The sequence below is a fragment of the Kogia breviceps genome, chromosome 14 (assembly GCF_026419965.1).
Source record: "Kogia breviceps isolate mKogBre1 chromosome 14, mKogBre1 haplotype 1, whole genome shotgun sequence".
In the NCBI taxonomy this organism is placed as follows: Eukaryota; Metazoa; Chordata; class Mammalia; order Artiodactyla; family Physeteridae; genus Kogia; species Kogia breviceps.
The window spans coordinates 42,564,937-42,585,912 of record NC_081323.1 but is presented as its reverse complement, the minus strand read 5'-3'; positions in this window follow the sequence as shown (position 1 = coordinate 42,585,912).

The window sequence follows — 20,976 nt, the reverse complement described above, 5'->3', positions numbered from 1 at the left end:
TAGGCTAAACAGAATGCAGTAGAGCCTGAAGGCTTCAGACTCCATACTTTGGAATATATATATAAAAAAAAAATCCAGGGAAGTAATACCTCCTTCCCAGAACTAAACAAATAAGCAAGTTTCTGCTAAATGCAGGAAACAAACTGATAGATATTTTATTTTCTTCTCAAATCTTTTGGTTGTTTTTAAAAACATTTTTTTTTTCTTTAAGACTGTAAAACCAAAGTTACCTTCCAATGGTACAGTCACTCATTGCTGTGTTGGTAAATGGCAACCAGTGTGTGGTCTTGCGGGAACACGGGAAGGGCTGCAGTGTAATGGATGTGACCATTTTGAAAAAGCACATCATTAGAATTTTTTCCTTTGAACTCTGCCCTTTATAATATTTTGTGCATGGATCTGGCATAAGGCCAAAGATCAAGTCTTTTGCCTTTGGTTTATGTTGCCAGTGAGATGGGGAAGTGCATATGTAACATGTGGTATTAATATTTTTAAGTTCTGTTTTACATTGTTTCTCAAACTAGAAACTGTAGATCTTTGTGGCCTATAGACATATTTTCAGAGATATACAAGTTCTCTATTATATATATTTTTTCAAATTTTAAGGATGTTATAAGTTAACAAAAACATATTCAAAAAACCTAGATGGGTGGGATAGGGAGGGTGGGAGGGGGGAGATCCAAGAGGGAAGAAATATGGGGACATATGTATATGTATAACTGATTCACTTTGTTATAAAGCAGAAACTAACACTAACATTTTAAAGCAATTATACTCCAATAAAGATGTTTAAAAAAAAAAAAAGAAGCCTGATAGATGGTCACCCTCTGTGCTAGTTGCTAGCACTACTGTAACAAAGTCCCTTACACTGGGCAACTTAAGCAATAGAACTTTATTGTCTCCCAGCTATGGAGCCTTGAAGTCCAAGATCAAGGTGCTGGCAGTGTTGGTACCTTCGGAGGGCTGTGAGAGAATCTGTTTCATGCTTCCTTCCTCGTTTCTGGAGGTTTGCTGACAATCTTTGTCACTTTGCTTGCAGATGCCCAAGATCTCTGCCTTCATCTTCACATGGCATGGTCCTTGTGTTTGTGTCTGTCTCTGAGTCCAAACTTCTCTTCTTCGTAAGGACATCAATCATATCGAATTAGAGTTTACTCTAATGACCTCATCTTAACTTGATCATCTGCAAAGACTCTATTTCCGAATATGGTCACATTCATGGTTACTGGGGGGTAGGATTACAACATCTTTGGGGGGGTAGAGAATCCAACCCATAGCATCTTCTAAATAATTATTGCCTGTTTGAGTTTATAATCAGCATAAAGGAAAGGGGTACTATTATAATTTTTCCATTCTCAAGAGAAAAAAATGCAGAGATGACCTAATTTGTATATAATATATTGATGCCAAGAGAAAGGCAGACAGTATCATGTCAAGATACCCTACAGGAAAGTTTTCACAGAAGCTATAATAAAGAACAGTGACAGGATATGGTAAAACAGACATAATGAATCTGAAGAAATCTGCACCATTAAAGTCGTATTTGTGAACTCTCTTAGAGTAGCAGTTCATGTGCATTTCTAAATAGAATATGACTTAAGACAGTCTTGAATCCATGTAACTGAAAGCTAATTTGGGCATAACATTATAAAAGAGTTCATGTTTTTTTTTTTAAATAAATTTATTTATTTTTTTATTTTTTGGCTGTGTTTGATTTTCATTGCTGCGCGCGGGCTTTCTCTACTTGCGGCGAGAGGGGGCTACTCTTCATTGAGGTGCGCGGGCTTCTCATTGCGGTGGCTTCTCTTGCTGTGAACCACGGGATCTCGGCGCACAGGCTTCAGTAGTTGTGGCTCGTGGGCTCTAGAGCACAGGCTGAGTAGTTGTGGTGCACGGGCTTAGTTGCTCCACGGCATGTGGGATCTTCCGGGAGCAGGGCTCCAACACGTGTTCCCTGCATTGGCAGGCGGATTCTTAACCACTGTGCCACCAGGGAAGTCCTATGCTTTTCTTAAAGGGAAAGTTAGATACAGAGAAAAAATTCATATTTTGCACTTTAATAATCATAGTAACAATGATAATAGCTGTTATTTATTATCAAAGACTTTATTTGTGTCAGGCATTGCATAAAATGTTAAACCTTCTCAACATTAGCTCAAGTTTTTATAGTAGTCACTTGACAAACGAAAAATCTGCTGGGATTTGTATTTTACTCTTTTCTACCTAAATCCAAAGTTTATACTCTTTTCCCTATATTTTTATACTTTTAAATATCACTTAAAGCTCATGTAAGGAAGATGAACATTTTTCAGCAAGTGTATCCTAGACTTTGGTTTTCAGATCAGGAACTCTTTTTCTCTTTAAATCACGTGTCATCACTCTTATACATACAACATCAAAAGACAGATATATAAGGTGACATCTGGGTCCATGAATCTAGTTGGAAATATAAACCGGATGTCTGGCCCAGGGGCCAACTAGGCCTGTGGGTCTTAATAGGGTGCTGTTCCCTTAGGGTTGATTCCACTGAGAAGCTCAAGGAAGCAATGGCTCACCCTAATGAGATTAAATTCATACTAATTCATGAATTTAACAAAAAACCTCAACAATGTTGATATTGTCACCCCCACCCCCACCTTGGAAGAGAGACATCAAGGGCAGTCTCTAGTCCCTAATCCTGAAATTATTAGCTGGGAGTTTGTTTCCAGATCTTTAATGGAAAGTTGCATTTCCTTTCAAAGTTTTCAAGGTTCTCCACCATGACAGCATTGTTCCTTGGGCACATGGATGAACTTCCCTAATTAAGGAGGGCCTTGAAATTTATTTAGCTAGAATTGTCTCCTGGGAGACTCTAGAATAATAAAATCAGACAGAAAAACTAGTCACTTTTAAAGAAGGTAATTTCTGTGAAGATTAGACATTTACTATTGTTTATTGAACTATCCAGTTCCTTCTTCTCTCATTCTAAACTTGTGCTATAAAATATTCCAAACTTTAAGGCAGGCTAGATGTAAATCAGGAATGAAATTGTAGTTAGGTGTATAGCCAGCTTGTTTCCATTTGGGGATAGTCTCTGATTGGAAAATGGGTTTAGTAGTGTCATTTCAAAGATTTTATTTCATTTTTGTGCCTTGACAAGTAAGTGCAAAGATCAGAAATTGCATATGCAATACAGTATTTCAAATGCACCACCTGGAAAGTACACCAAAACTGTTTCACATTGCAGTTGGTAATGTTTAGGAACAAGCATATTGAAGGAAATAATTTACTGTAACTAAATAATTGTCTTACCTTATCAATGTTCCCAGGATAGGAAATCTAGCAAGAAGTCTTGATAATGTCAAAAATATGCTTGCCTCAAATAAAAATATCATACAGCATATCAAAAGAATGGAATATTGAGTTGTAATTCTTCCTTTCCTCCCTCCCTTCATCTCCCCCCAACCTCTGCCCTCTCTCTTTTAGTTTGTTTGCTATTTATTTTAGGATTGAATACAATTACTTAATTACTTATTTTATGATAATTTGGTATCATCTTGGTTTTTTTTTTTTTTTTTTTTTTTTTATAGAGTATTTGTTGAGTTTGAAGTTTCAAAGCCAGAGAAGCAAATCTTTCTTGGTTTTGTTTTTGAAAAGTTCCTTTTGCTGGCTGTGTATACGAGGTCAAATACATATTTGACACGCAGAGTGATAAATGCATTTCAACCTTTTACAACCCCAAAGAAACTTGACTACCCAAGCAATGAAAGCAAATTTGACTGGAGATTTAATATCCCAACATGGCTTGTCAATTCCTATGCATTGAAGTCAAGTCAATGCAAGTTGTCATTATTTTATGTCTATTAACAAATGTGAATTTTGCTTATACAATAAGTAGCTGGGCCCCTGAGAAAATCTTGTGATGGTGTGTGTGTGTGTGTGTGTGTGTGTGTGTGTGTGTGTGCTGTGATAAAAGAGGAAGAGACACTAGAAGTCTTTCTATGTGTGGTGATTGCTGATCTCAGGACAGAGGGCAGGCTGACTTCATCTTCCTGGTCCTCATCCTAAGTCACCAAGGGATGGATTGAGTTCAATCACTGACCAGGGGTAGAGCTTTTCCTGAATCCAGAGGGTACTGAAGGTCTGGTTTTGCACGAGAAGGATTCCCTTTGGCTCCCTTTTATGTTGAGTGGTGTGGAGGTTAGATTTGCGAGGGGTGCTCTCCTGGCTTGAGAATATTTACAGTGCTCTGAATATTGACCACAATTTCCTTAGGCTTTCTTCTTATAAGTGGTTGGTTTGATCTTCCCTATCTAATCTTGAGTTATCATCAATGTGGGGTGGATGAGGGAACGTTCTTGAGTCTCTGACAAGAGCCTTCATATTCCACAGGTTAAGAAAATTGAATTAGCAGTGGAAGCAGCAGGGCACAGGTTGAATTCAGAAGCCAAGTGAAGGAGAGACCTCAGCAGAGACGAGAGAAATGTAAAGAGTAGACATCCTACAGGCAACTTAGATCATACTCAAGCAGAAGCAGAGGTGAAAGAATGGAGAGAGAAAACCCCAAGCCTGAGTCAATATTTACTCCAAAGGGACCAATTTTTAATCTGGAAGTTACTAAGCTTCTTTACATTGGCAAAATCAAGAATTTTCTACTTTGACTAGTTTCCTAAGGCTGCCATAACAAAGTACTGCAAATTGAGTGGTTTCAAACAACAGAATTTTATTCTCTCATAGATTGGGAAGCTAGAAGTCCGAAATCAAGGTGTCAGCAGGTTATGCTCTCTCTGAAGGCTCTAGGGGAGGATACGTCTTTGCATCTTCCCAGCTTCTGATGGTTACCAGCAGTGCTTGGCTTTCCTTAGCTGGTAGACACATCACTCCAGTCTCTGCCACCATAGTCATATGGCATTTCCCCTGTGTGTCTGTGTCTCTGTTTTCTCTTCTTATAAGGATCCCAGCCATTGGATTGGTCCCACCCCAATCCAGTATAAACTCAAATTAACTTGATTACATCTGCAAAGACCCTATTTCCAAATGTCACATTATGAGGTTTCAGGTGAACATGAATTTTGGACTCAGTACAGATAGTAATGAGGGCTCATGAGTAAGTAGAATTTAGGTGTAGAGGAAAAAAGAATGTTAAATCTTGTACATCTGAGTGTTAGTTTAGGACCTGGAAACATGGGTGTCCTTATCTTTGCATAAGGTAAATCTGCCTCCAGTGTAATGACATGGAGTGACGATGTTCTATAGACAACTGGAGAATGAAAGTCAACCTAAAAAGAGAATGGACTTGAAAGACAACAAACCTTGGGTCCAAATAGTCTCCTTTGGGCAAGTTAGTGAACTTTTTTGAGGCTTAAGTCTTCTCATGTGTAAAATGGGGATAAAAATGCCTAGCAGGACAATTTTGAATATTAAATGATATCTCTGTTCAGTAGCCACCCCATATTTGGTGTATGGTGGTTTGTGGATGGCTCTAAGTAAATATTTATCTAATTCCCTTCTTTAATTCATGCTCCCTTAGAATATTTCATTATTTATTCTTTCCTCATGAATTACATTGAGGTTTATGCAATACTTTTAATGTGAGCTCCCTTTTTTCCTCTGAGAAAGTAATACAAATTAAGTAAATATTTGGGAAATAAGAGTGGTAATGGAAGTTGCAGGGATTATGTTAGATCTCATTTCCCATTTTTCCAGGGTATGATAAAAGGGATATAGTAAATAGGTATCAATAGTGGTTCTGCTTTACTTTCCAGCATGCTTCTGGATGACTTTGAAATCCACAGAAAATCTATAGGTTGAAAATAAGAGAGACAGGAGAAGAAATTGATGAGAATTCAGAAAAAAAAATTGAACTAGAATTTCAAAAGAATGTATTTTATCAAACACCAACAATTTAATCTATTTGCAAAGTGTTTTAAGGCACCTTATCATGACATTTATCATATTGCTTACAATGACCTCTTTTCTAAGTCTCTCTTTCCTATTGGAGTTTAGTCTTCATTCATTCAACAATTTTTTACTAAGTGCCTACAATGGTTAGGCCTGGTGGAGTACAGTAGGGATTTAAAAATTCTTTAAGACAGATGCAGGCCTGCTAGTGTGCAGCTGATGCCTTTAAAGGTTTCCGTGGGAACTCATGCTCAAAGCTCATGAAACCCAATTTGAGGAAACCCAACACATTCCTATCTTCTACTGCAAATTATGTCTGTATTGTCACCTCAAAGAAGCAGTGATCTCTACTAACAGACCAATTTGAGAATTTCTACAGGAACTCATCTGGTATTTCCTTTTTTTTTTTTTGCGGTACGCGAGCCTCTCACTGTTGTGGCCTCTTCTGTTGCGGAGCGCAGACTCAGCAGCCATGGCTCATGGGCCTAGCCGCTCCGTGGCATGTGGGATCTTCCCAGACCGGAGCACGAACCTGTGTCCCCTGCATCAGCAGGTGGACTCTCAACCACTGCGCCACCATGGAAGCCCAGCATCTGGTATTGCTTTGTATCTCTTGTAGAAACTTATAACTCCATCTTGCAGTGGTTATTAACTGAGATTTCTATGTCCCCTACTGCACAGAAAAAAATACTTTGTCTCTATGGAGTGGAAATGGTATCCCGAACTCAGCAACAATGATAGCAGCTAACATTGACTGTGTACTTTGCAGCTTTCAAATAGTATAACCATGCCATCATTTCCTCCTGAAAACAATCCTGTGTGGATCATATAAATGTTCATAAATATGGAGACTGGTCTGGAGAAATAATGGGACCCACCCAATGTGGCTTAATTAATAAAGGGGTGAACACGGTCTACAGTCTTTAGCTTCCAGTTTCACTGATCCTTATTTTCATCATAGTATGTTTCCCACATTTTCATATGGCTATCTCTTTATAGCCTCAATTTAAAAAGTCTTTATTATTATTTTATTTCATTTTTATATATTGTTCAATATGTGCCTATTTGGCAAATTCGAATGACTCAGAAATATATAAATTAAAAAGACCTCTTCTCTCCTAGAATTCTACTCCTCCTGTCCCATTTTTGCTCAAACTTAATAGTCAACGCTAATAATTTGGTAAATATCTCTTAGAATATTTTGTAAATCCCTTTATGTTTTACAGATACATACATGCAGAGGTTTATTTGTGAGAATGCATTATATTTTTTCATATTATATTTTTCCATCGATTTTCCTTTATACTTTTTAGCTTTTGGACTTTATTCCAGATCAGTATATGCAGATCTACTTTTTTTCCTCTTTACAAATTAAAAAAATAATAATTTTTATTTATTTTATATATTTCTTGTTTTGAGCATGACTGTGGTATGCGTGTATGCATGTTTCATGTGCTGTTCATAGTTTTTCCTTTTGAGATGTGAGGCAATGTATTTTTAGTCATCTATATTGAAGCCAAAAATTCATATCTTTTTTTTTTTTTTTTTTGTGGTACGCGGACCTCTCACTGTTGTGGCCTCTCCCTTTGTGGAGCACAGGCTCCGGATGCACAGGCTCAGCGGCCATGGCTCACGGGCCCAGCCGCTCCGGAGCATGTGGGATCCTTCCGGACCGGGGCATGAACCCGTGTCCCCTGCATCGGCAGGCGGACTCTCAACCACTGCGCCACCAGGGAAGCCCTCAAATCTATTTTTAAAAGAAAATTTTAGAGATGGCAAAGCCTTTAAGGATGGTAACATGAATTGTTCTATCTTTGTGTAAGTAACTTTTTGATAAATAAATAAATAAATAAATATATAAATATATATATATATATATATATATATATATATATACAATAAGTAGATCAGACTATACAGCAATACATCCACAAACTATCTTTAGTTAATATTAATTCCAAAAGTCCTAGCAGAGAAGAACCACGGAAAGAACATTTGTTTTTGATTTTTACAAGACGTAATTGTTCTTTCATTTTAAATAAACTGAATTTTTAATAATTTACTAATCTATATCTAGAAATTATATATGGGCTCTAAGACAATCTAGGCTTTGTTGCCATAATTTTGCCTGTGGTAATATAATAATACCAAATCAAAAATTAATGGTAAAAACAGATTAAGTCCCATGCTAGAAAATGCTGCTAGAAATATCAAACTTTTACAAATGTTGAAGGACAAATTATGTTAGAAGCATAAAATAAACAGTTACAGAGAGAAGTTCATAAGCAGTAATGTCCTTGAACTAGAAACTTGGAATAATAATATTGGTACAAATACATATATCAGGATGGCTTCGAAGGTTTGAGCTAATTTCATTTTGGCATATTCATGTGCATATATATTTATAGGAGCATTTTTCTCATCAAATAATCTAAAACTGAATTGAAATTCACTTCTGCTTTACTATCAGACTGAAATAGCTTCAAGCCAAGGATTTTTATTTTCGCCATTTTGAAACCTCCTTTCAGGAAGAGAGAAGCAACTGTATGTCTCTAGAATATCATTAGTTTACAGCCTTATTGCACATTAGAATTACCTGGGGAATTTTACGACCCCTCCTCCCATGCCCCAGTAAGTAAAGTACCCCATTGTGAGTCAAAGCCAAAGAACATGGTTCACATAGGAATCATCTGGTGGAGATGTTAAAACTATTGATGCCAGGATCCTACTCCAAGGGATACTGATGTAATGGACCTGGAGAGTGGTTTGGGCCTCAGAGTTCTTAAAAGCTCCCAGCATACCAGGTACATGCTTTCAAGGGATTTAGAAATATTTTTTTCAGCATATTATTTGAGAGATGGTTTACTACACTAAAATACATGTTGAAGATAGACTTAGATTCAAGTATAGACCCTATAGTTACTAGTTGTAAAATTTGGGTAGCAATCTCCAGGTGCTTCAGTTTTTCCCATCTGTAAAATAATTTGGTAAACATTCGCTTAATATCTGCTATATTCTGTGAATTCATGGCCTAGCTCAAAAGAGCCTCCTCAAACCCCTATACATTTTATACACGTTTATTATACACATTTCATGCAGCTGCAGCATTGCCTAGGAACTCGTTAGAGAAGGAAATGCTTGGGCTGAACCCCAGAACTATTGAAACAGAAACTCTTCAAAATCAGTTTTCATAAAGCCCTTTAGATGATTCTGTTGTATCCTCGAGTTTAAGAACCTCCTGTACAATGAGGTGTCACCTTACACCAGTCAGAATGTCCATCATCAAAAAATCTAGAAACAATAAATGCTGGAGAGGGTGTGGAGAAAAGGGAACCCTCTTGCACTGTTGGTGGGAATGTAAATTGATACAGCCACTATAGAGAACAATATGGAGGTTCCTTAAAAATGAAAAATAGAACTACCATACGACCCAGCAATCCCACTACTGGGTATATACCCTGAGAAAACCATAATTCAAAAAACATCATCTACTACAATGTTCATTGCAGCTCTATTTACAATAACCAGGATATGGAAGCAACCTAAGTGTCCATTGACAGATGAATGGATAAAGATGTGACACATATATACAATGGAATATTACTCAGCCATAAAAAGAAACAAAATTGAGTTATTTCTAGTGAGGTGGATGGACCTAGAGTCTGTCATACAGAGTGAAGTAAGTCAGAAAGAGGAAAACAAATACTGTATGCTAACACACACACACACACACACACACACACACACACACACATATATAAAATCTTAAAAAGAAAAAAAGTTTCTGAAGAACCTAGGGGCAGGACAGGAATAAAGACATAGACATAGAGAATGGACTTGAGGACATGGGGATGGGGAAAGGTAAGCCGGGATGAAGTGAGAGAGTGTCATGGACATATATACACTACCAAATGTAAAATAGATAGCTAGTGGGAAGCAGCCATATAGCCCAGGGAGATCAGCTCCATGCTCTGTGACCACCTAGAGGGGGGAGATTGGGAGTGTGGGAGTGAGACGCAAGAGGGAGGAGATATGGGAGATATGGTACTATATGTATATATATAGCTGATTCACTTTGTTATAAAGCAGAAACTAACACATCATTGTACAGCAATTATACTCTAATAAAGATGTTTTTAAAAAAAGAACCTCCTGCACTACACTATTCTGTGATAGTCTCTACCTTGTAGGAGCATTGTGAGGATTAAAAGATAATTCGTATGAAGTATTTAGTGCTATGTCTAACTCATAATAAGTGGCCAATTGCTAGCTATTAGTTATTATTCTGTTATTTTAGATTATCTGAATCGTAACTATATCTCCTCTTACAAAGATGCAACCAAGATGTCTCTCTTTAGCTTGACACTTAAAATATCAATATATATGTATGTATATATATATATATAAATATATATGTATGTATATATATATATATATATATATATATATATATATGTCATGCACTTCACTCTCAATCTTTTTCTTTCTCAAACTTTGACTGTAATTCACTTTCTTCCCTGACTGTAGTTGCATTGTTGAAATTAGCACTCTGAATTTTGGTATTTTTTTATTGCTTTGATGACAGTTTGGGAAATACATTAATGTTTTATAATTCCTGCCAGATTTATAATTTATAATTTCCTACCCTCAGAATCACATGTCACATTACCTTGGATGGGTGGCCATTTGGGATTCTTCACTAACCTTGACCAGCACTTTGTTCACAGTCAAATCATCTCCCTTTGCCTCACTGACCTGCAGAGCAAAAGTCAATCTCATCCTCCCTGCTGAAATAGCCAACATGGCACTAATTGATATAAACACGAGTAGTAATTCCTGTCAGGTAGCCCCAATTATTTTCCCTTGGAAAAAGCAGGTTTTGCTGTGCCATTTTCATTGCAACAAGCATGGCTTTGCACTGAGAGAAATGTCTTTTCCATAGAAACCATTAAAACCATTGGAGGTAAAAATTCACCTCATTTAGCTTTTACCTCAGCAAAATATGTTTGCACAGTTTTGTTCATCACAAAAAAAGAAAATTACATGAAGGCAGTGACCATGGCTATAGGCTTACATTCTGAACTCTAATTTTCCTAATAAATTGAGTTCTTTTAAAAAATCCATGACAAATTTCATTCTAGGTGTGTTCAGACTACTATTCTCAAAGTGATGTTAGAAGTCTCTGGAATTAAACAAGAAAGGGAAATAGACAAACAAAATCAAACCAGCTCCTGGGTGATCACTGAAATATTGTGTTTCTTCTGATAACAGATTTTCTTCTCTCTTTTTGATATACAGTTTTTTCATCCATGAAGTAAGACTATTAGTTTTCACTGTTGTTGTTCACATCTATGGTAAACAATTTAATTATGATCAATAACCCTTAGTATTCTGCAGAGAAAAGTGTTTGTAGGTATCCTCCATTGTTATTTGTTGAAGAGGCATGGGGCTGTAATGTCTATGTGGCTGAATTAGGTAGAGTGGATGGGAATGAGGTCTCTAGATCTTTCAACAGAGAGGAACGATTTAGAAGAGGAAGGCTGGAAGAAAGGAAGTAGAGAACTTGATCCAAAATGTAATGCTTTAGCCTATCTTGTTAAAACAAATGGAATAGACCATGCTGTTTGGAGAGAAAATTATTGAAAATTGGTGGTAAAAATGTTCCCATGACCACCATTTCAGGTAAACCTCTTTCTCATTGAACAACTACTCAGTTGTCAGATGAGGCGTATTCTAAATATAAAGTGTGTGATTTGATGGATATAGCAACTCAGAAGCATGGCTCCTGTGAGAAGCTGGGTCAGAAGAAATGAACTCCATTTTTGTCATGGTCCATTTGGGCTGTTATAACAAAATACCACAGACTGCGTAGATTATAAACAACATAAATTTATTTCTCACAGTTCTGGAGGCTGGGAAATCCAAGAGAAGGGTGCCAGTGTGGTGGTGTTTTGTAAGAGCTCTCATCCTGGTATGCAGCTAGTGCCTTCTTGCTGTGTCTTAACATGGTAGAAGGGGCTAGGGATTTCTTTACATCCCCTTCTATAAGGACACTAATCCCATTCATAAGGGCTCCACTCTTATGGCTTAAGCACCTCCCAAAGGCCTCACCTCCTGATTCCATCATCTTTGGGGATTAGGATTTCAGCATAGGAATTTGGGGGGAACACATTCAGATCATAGCAATTTTTAATATAGTTTTCCCCCATGAATGCTCATAAAGGAGAATGTCAATGTCAAGTTTGGATGAGGTGTTCCATCTGGATGCACTCTATAATATCCTCATCTTATGGCTAGATGCCTTTGTCTTCACTGCCTTTAGCAATGATGAACTTCAAATAACTTAGATCATTTGGGGATGATTTAATAGTTACAAAAGTTTTTGTTTTGAACCTATATCAGTCTTATCATGTATTCTATGAATATTTATAGTTCTTTCTTATGAAACCAGTTGAAACAAATCTAATCTTTCATTCCCATGACAACCCTTGAAATATTTGAAGATCGTTTTATCCCAAGGCCTCTTTTCATTTGACTAAAATTTCAAAGCTCCCACTCACGCCCCCCTCCACACTACTCTTCATTACTCTTATGGTGACTGCAATAGACATGCTTCTGTTTCTTTTTAAGAACCAAACTCCATACTAAAAATGTGATCAGAGAGGTGGATCAGTGTACCTTGTGTGATGCTAATATTAGAACCAATGTTCTTAGAAGGAGCAGTTGTTGCCTGGCCAAAGTAATCTGCCTATTCTTATAAGTGAAGAGGCTGAAGGTTCCTGTATGCCATCTGTCTGCAGACTTATCTTCATCAGTTTCAGTTACACTAAAGTATCCATCACAAAGATGAGCAAGCCGTTGTACTTCTTGCATCTTGTTTGGGAAATATCTGGCTTTCTCTTTATGGTAAGACAGTCTTAGGATTTCTTTTGGAAGGTGTGTTCTTTTCCCATTGAATATGGTTTCTCCAATGTTCCTCCAAACATTGACCTTTCTCTGGGAACACTTTGAAGTTCACATATTTCAATATGCTTTAAATGTACATTTAATTAAGCATATGGTTTATTTTGAGACAGCTGACATTCACTTTTCTTGTCCTGTTTTTTGTGGCTTGTGTGACAAAAAACATCTGCCCTAACAATGGAAGAAACCATTGGATCCACCTCTCTGATCGCATCATCAACACCTTCCTATACACAAGCTTTGTTCCTGGAAGTTTATCTGTGTACCATAGCCTAGTGTAACCCTGCTGTTCCTGCCTCATCAACATGGACTTCATTACCCTCTCAAATGCATGCTTCCCTTCCCTCAATCTCACCCAACTCTAACAATGGAAGAAACCATAAAGTAGTACTTCTTTATTAAGTTACTAGCACAATAACGTAATCCTCTTGGCAGCCATCTCCATGGAGGGTGGCTGGCTGCAGTGACATTTCAGCTTCTCTGAGTATTGTTTCCTCACTTCTTTCTAGAAGAGTCTGAGTGAAAAGTGATTTCCCTTGGACTTGTGTTTTACTAATGATATATTTAATAAGGGAAACGGAGGAAAACAAAGAGCATCAAAGATCACAAATATCAACATCTGGCAGAGCATTGAAGGGAAAACTGACCACAGCTGTCTTTGACAGTTAATGTTATTAAAATGTTCAACATGGAATTTCTACTTTAAATAAGAAACACTTGAAAGAAATGGTCAGAATTAACAGAAGCTTAAATTGAAACCACGTTGGTTGGTAGGTAATAGAATGCTAGAGACAAGCATTGCCTTTAATGTAAAAGCATTCTTTACCCCCAAATTATCCTGTGCCATTGGAATTTGATTAGGTTTGGCTTTTTCAGGAAACCAGGAGGTAAGAAGAACCTACTTAATCTCCCGTAAAGTGGTTCATTCCTTGCCCAAGTCTTTGGGTAACTCAGTTTATTAAAACGTTCTGAAGTTCAGGTCGGTTAACTCAGCACTATGCCATCCATACGCCTGCCTTTTGGACGTTGCTACATCTAACATTTGATTGGCCTGAACCTGGAAGTAATGGAGCCACCATACAGCGGGGGACCTTGCTAAACACCCATTGTTTGGCCCATAAATTTTTAACTGAAGCTCAGAAGGCTCCTATCTGGCAGTTCCTCTTCTACATTTGTCACCTCATTATATTTTAACTTACCCACTGAAATAGAGTTGCTTGTTGTAATTCTCTTAATGAACCCAGAAGCCTCTATGCCACTCACAAATAAAAAAGCAGTGTGTCATTTAAAAAAATCTTACATTGGGACTTGCCTTGTGGTCCAGTGGTAAAGAATCCACCTTACATTGCAGGGGATGCAGGTTCAATCCCTGGTCAGGGTACTAAGATCCCACATGTCGCAGGACAACAAAGCCCACACACCACAACTACTGAGTTGGCGTGCGTCAACTAGAGAGCCCACGTGCCGCAAACTACAGAGCCCACGCTCCCTGGAGTCTGCATGCCACAACTAGATAAGAGAAAACCCGCACGCCACAACTAGAGAGATGCCCGCTCACCACATCGAAAAGATCCCGCATGCCACAACTAAGACCCGACGCAGCCAAAAACAATAAATAAAAAATAAGTCTTTAAAAAATAAATAAAATAAAATAAAAAGACCTTACACTGACTTACAGTTCTTCTGTTCTCTGTTCTTCGTGGGTCTTTGTTAATCAACTTAACAAATATGTATATATTTCCCAGGATATTTCCATGAATTAGGATTTGAATATTACAAAAATCCATTCTACATCACAGCCATCAGGAATTTGAGAGAGCTATTAGAAGAGATAGATACTCAAGAAGCAAAAATCTACTGAAGTGTTCTTAAGAGACAGCAGCTCCTGAAATAAATCAAACTATCTTGGTTAAAGTTAATACTGCCAGAAAAAAAATGTAAAGATTCCTTAAAGCTGTTACTCCCAAGATGTTTCTTTCATTTGCTGCTCAGTGTCTGGAGCATAGTGTCTTGCCCATTTCTTCTAAGATTCTATCCACCAGCAGCTCTACCCAGCAGGTACCCCATGTCTATCATCAAAGTCTATTCCTTCAATAAACACTTGATGGAAAAAATGAAATTGTGTTCAACTCCATATTATCTATTATCTCTAAGCTATTTCAAGAGATTTTAACAGGCTTTCCCCTTTCTACAGCATATACAATTCTGGCAGAGTGGACTTCAAATGTTAACCTTTTGGTTGTGGTACTCATTATTCAAAAACTTTTAGTGCTACCAAAATGTAGGATAATTTGAAAGGTCATTAGTCTCATAACATTTTTGTCCACCCAAAATACCAGCTCAGCCTATCCTCTTCTCTTATTACCTACAAAGTTCCCAATCAAATAGTATTTTCCAGCCAAAGTGTCCCTTGGTCGTTTTGAATATGAATTGTCTGAATGCCATATATTCCCATTCTACCTCACCCAGAGTTGTCTGCCCAGGAAAATCCTCCTGATTTTTCAAGAGCTATCTGGAGCCCAACTTTCTCTATGGAACATTTTCTTATATGTCCACCTAGAACAGATAAGGAAATTCTCTTGCCAGGTGTGTGGACAGCATGATAACAGCAGCCCCAGGTGAGAAAAATCCTGTGTCAAGTCAATGCTTTTTTCTCATCTCTTAGTACCTTAGTACCTTGTTGGACTTAAATCATTGGGTTGGAAGGTCACCATTACTCACCTCTGATATTTCTCTGGATCCACTTTAATGCTCTCAGATTATAAACCAAATCCGTCCTGTGATTGATTTCCTGTTGACCTATGTGTCCTGGATTTTTTGTCTCTCTGCATCCTTTTGTAAAGCTAGTCATGAAATTATTCTGCTAAACCTTCTCCAGTTCCAGAAAACATAACAGAAGAGTGTAAAATATCTCCCTTCCCTGCTCACTGAACACTTATCCCTGTGGCATGAACTGGTTCTAGCAGGTGAAGATAAAAACAAAGCCCTGAGTGGCAAAACATACCACTCTTGCCTACCTTGGTAGCGAATATTCCTTTTTTAAAAAAAATATTAATTAATTTATTTATTTTTGACTGCTTTGGGTCTTTTTTGCTGTTTTCGGGTTTTCTCTAGTTGCAGAGAGGGGGAGTTACTCTTTGTTGCAGTGCACAGGCTTCTCATTGTGGTGGCTTCTCTTGTTGTGGAGCACGGGCTCTAGGCACACAGGTTTCAGTAGCTGTGGTGTGCGGGCTCAGTAGTTGTGGTGCACAGGCATAGTTGCTCCATGGCATGTGGGATCTTCCCAGACCAGGGCTCAAACCCGTGTCTCCTGCATTGGCAGGTGGATTCTTTACCACTGTGCCACCAGGGAAGCCCTGAATATTCCTTTTAATTCAACTTGATGGGAATCCTTGTTCAGCTGACAGTTGACAACAGTTGTTCTCAAACTGTAGTCTCCAGAATAGGAATATCAGTCTCACCTGGGACTTGTTAGAAATGCAAATTCACATCCCAGATCTACTGAATCAAAAATTCTGGGTGTGGGATTCAGCAATAACATTTTAACAGTTCCTTTACTAAGGCGATTCTGATGCCCACTAAAGTTTGAGAATTCTGGTCTAAATGAAGAATAGCAGTCTCCTGCTAGCAGGTTAGCAATTAATTTCTAATTAAGTAGTTATTAATTGGAGTAGGCAGCTCTTATATACTTGAACAGAGCTTCCTTCTTTGGGCAGTGGGAGAACTTCTTGTGTAATTTCCAACAGGTCCTTGGCAATTTCATAATGGAGGTAACAGACAACATAAATGGTTGAAGCTGACAATGAGAAAAAGCCCTGTTTTCAAATACACAACTATGATCTGGTAAGAGTGTAACAAGTTTGCCAGACACAAAATCAGTATATAAACAACAATTACAATAAAAAGAAAAATAAATTAGACAATATATTTAGCATATAAAGTAACTATGACAAGATCTAACAAAAGATGTGAAAGATTTCAGTGGATAAAGCTATCAAAAGTAATTCAGAGTCACTAAAGACTAAATAAAGAGATAAACCATATTCATGGATTGGGTGACTGAATAGATAAATGCAAATTCCTTCCAAATTAATCTAAAAATTCATTGTATTAGATATAACGCAAGAGGCACAATTCATGAAAGGAATAATTGATAAGATGGACTTCATTAAAATTTTTAAAAACTGTTCTCTGAAAGACAGTGTCAACAGAATGAGAAGACAAGCCACAGACTGGGAGAAAATATTTACAAAAGACACATTTGATAAAGGACTGTTATTCAAAATATACAAAGAACTCTTAAAACACAGCAATAAGAAAACAACAGCCCGATTAAAAAAATGGGCCAAAGTCCTTAACAAGCACCTCATCGAAGAAGATTTACAGATGGCAAAAGAGTAAATGAAAATGTGCTTCACATCATATGTCATCAGAGAAATACAAATTAAAACAATTATATACCACTACATGCCTATTAGAATGGCCAAAATCTGGAACACTGATAACACCAAATGCTGGCAAGGATGTGGAGAAATAGGAACTCTCATTCATTGCTGGTGTGAGTGCAAAATGGTACAGTCACTTTGGAAGACAGTTTGGCAGTTTTTTACAAAACTAAACGAAACTTATTGTATATTCCAGCAATCCTGCTCCTTGGAATTTAACCCAAAACGTTGAAAATTTATGACCACACAAAAACCTGCACATAGATCTTTATCACATCTTTATTCACAATATCCTAAACTTGAAAGCAACCAAGAGATTTTTCAATAGGTGAAAGGATAAATAAGCCATGGTACATTTAGACAATGGGATATTATTCAGTACCAAAAAGAAATGAGCTATCAAATCATGAAAAGACATGGAGGAAACAAATTCATATTACTAAGTGAAAGAAGCCAACCTGAAAATGCTACGTACTCTAATATTTCAACTTTACTATGTTGTGGAAATGACAAAACTATGGAGATAGTAAAAAAAGATCCATGGTTGCCAGGGGTTGGGTGGAATGGGAGGGACAAATAGGCAGAGTACAGACAACTTTTTAGGGTAGTGAAAATACTCTGTATGGTACTGTAATTATGAATACATGTCATCATACATTTGTTCAAACCCATAGAATGTGCAGTACCGACAGTGAACTTTAATGTAAACTATAGACTTTGGGTGATAGTGATGTGTCACTGTAGGTTCATCATCTATGACAAATGCATCCCTCTGGTGGGCAATGTTGATAATAGAAGAGGCTATGCATGTGTGCAGGCAGAGGACATACGGGAAATCTTTGTTTTAATTATTCTGTGAACTTAAAATTGCCTAAAAATAAAGTCGAAAAATCATTGTAGTCCAATATAAAATAATAGAATTTTACAAGATAACACTAAAATTTATTCAGAAAGGCAGAAAGATAAGAATACATAATGTACGTTTGAGGATAAAAACAAAGCATCAAGTATCATGAAGCTGTGGAAATTAGGATGGAGTGGTTTTGTGAAAGAATAGACAAATATACCTGGTATACTAAATACACCAAGAATAGAGAGTCCTCCCACAGATCCATATGTATATGGATACTTGAAATGTGGCAGAGGTAGTGGTCCAGATCAGTGATGAGATGATAGATTTGTCAATAAACTGTGCTAGAAAATTGGATATCCATACTGGGAAAAAGAGAAAAAATATTTCAAATTTGCACCAGTCACAAAAATAAATTCAAGTTGAGTAGATTAAAGATCTGCATATGAAAGACAAGGCAGTAATATATTTAGGTGATAAGAGGAGAATATTTTTATTACTACTGGTTAAGGAAGGACTTTTAAAACAAGATGAAATTACACTAATTATATTAATTTAGTAGGGTTTTGTGGTAACAAATAGCCAAATTTTAGCTGCTTACAGAAAAATAAGTTCATTTCTTTTCTTGAAACAATGAAGTGTAGTGTTTGGATTAACAAGAGAGCTTTCCATTACATACTTATTTATGGATATAAACTGAAGGTCATACTTCTGTCTTCACCAGTGGTTTTCCAAGGATACTTTGGATGTGACCACCACAGGTCACCAGAAAGAAATAAAGTACAGTGGAACCCATACAGTAGGTTCTATGGTTCAAGCCTGAGAAAGGCACAATCACTTCCATTCATATGCCACTGGAGAGAACGTAGTCACTTGACTTAATGGCAAGGTAGTCTGGGAAATTGTAATCTAGGTCTGCTCCCAAGAAGAAGGAGAAATTGATCACCAGTGATCTATGCCTTACTAATCATAAAGCAGATAATATGCCAAATTAAAATGACCAAAAGATAAAGAGAGCTTGACAGCAGGTGGGGTAATGGAAGACAACCTACTGAACAGGACAAAATATATGCAAATGATACGACTGTTAGTAAAGTGGATAAATCAACTTTATTGATGTACTGGAAAACTCTAGAAAATGAAAGTGAATAAATTCTAGCTACTTAGAAAAAAATGGATAAACCTTTTGAACATAATATTGAATAAAGAAGTAAATCATGAGGAATACAGGATAATTCAGGAGAATAAAGCCTACAAAGTCCTCAAAGAAAAGTTTGACAAAGAATTTTATATGCCTATTTATACTCATTTTGAGTATAAAAATGAAAAAAGTGGTTTGGAATATGCAAGGACTTATGATTCCCTTTATCATTACAAAGAGCTCTGGATATTGAAAAGTTTGGAATATAGTTCTCCATACTGGACTGTGGGTACTATCAGGTATCCATACAAAAATACCTAGTTCTTCCTACCTTAATTTTGGGTTACCTGTATGCAAACATTTAAAAAAGTAGAACTACGTGCCCTATTGCTAGTTTCTAGAGCCCAACACCTCATGTCAGGAAATTTAGGTTCTTCCAACTGAGAATAATGCAATGTTGTAACAGCAGGTCCCTCAGAGCATGAATGATATCTAGAATGTTTAAGATATTCTAATTGTTGATGCTTGATTTCCCAATTTTTGTGGTGATAGTCTTTCTACAGACCTCCTTCAAAAATATTGGTAATTCTAATAAATCTTGGTGACTAGAGAGGTATTTAATGCCTCAGTATGTGGTTCCTGACATACTAGAATTCCCATTTAAAGTTGAGAATGGCAGAACTGCCCAGTCCCTGATCCCCTTTTGTCTCAAGAAAACCCTCACCTAGTCCTTATTCCTTTGCACATGCTTTTTTTCCTAGGAAATTAGGATGTACCTGAGTATTTGTTCTTCTGGGTGGTATCTGGTTTATATACAGAGAACAAGAGCAAAGATGGACTAGTTTACTCTAGAGTACTTAGGAATGATAGCCCAGGAGAATTAGTATGAACTAAATTTAGTATTCGAAAAAGACAAAGATCTACCCAAGGAAACCAGGCTCAGTCAACACATCTAAGAGGCATGAGCAAATCTGGAATTAGGAGGTGAAACTCAGAGCCAAGTGGGAGCCAAAACTCTAGGAACAAATCTGGGAGTAAAATGAAGAAAGGACCAGATGAGTTTGTGCTTTAATTGGAGAGCAGCCATGTGGAATCATAACTTTTGATATTGTCATAAAGGTACAGGACAGAGAAGGCTTACAGGAAAATGATCTTGGTGGGATATAATTACTCCAATGGGAATAGCAGAAAGCTATTGCAAGAATCTAGGGTAGTGATGATGTTGTCCTGAGATTGAGAACTAAGGGCCTCTGTGGGGAGAAGTAGTTTGACTTCAGCAACAGTTTGAGGGAAGAGATGACAGGATTCACCGATGTACACGAGAGGGGAGTCAAGGAGGTCTTCACTAGCTGAAAAGGGAAAGACTGAAGGAAGAATTTTTGAAGTGTGGGGTTGAAATTAGGAGTTTGGTTTTGGATATAAGTTTAAGATGTCTGAAAAACATCCAACTGGAAATGTTACTTTCAGAAGGAGGCTCAACAAACAACAGCTGTTTCTTTTCATCACCTCAACTTTCATCAGTGTTAATTCCTGGAAGCTGGGACCTGATAACATCTGTCTCAGATGGCAGGATTCTGACCCACCAGATGCCACTCACACTTGTGTTTCCCTTTCCACAAAAACTCTCTAATATGCAGTCTAGTTGGTCTCACTCTCTTCTGTTGACTTTACCTGTCATCCTGTAACATCCAAACTGA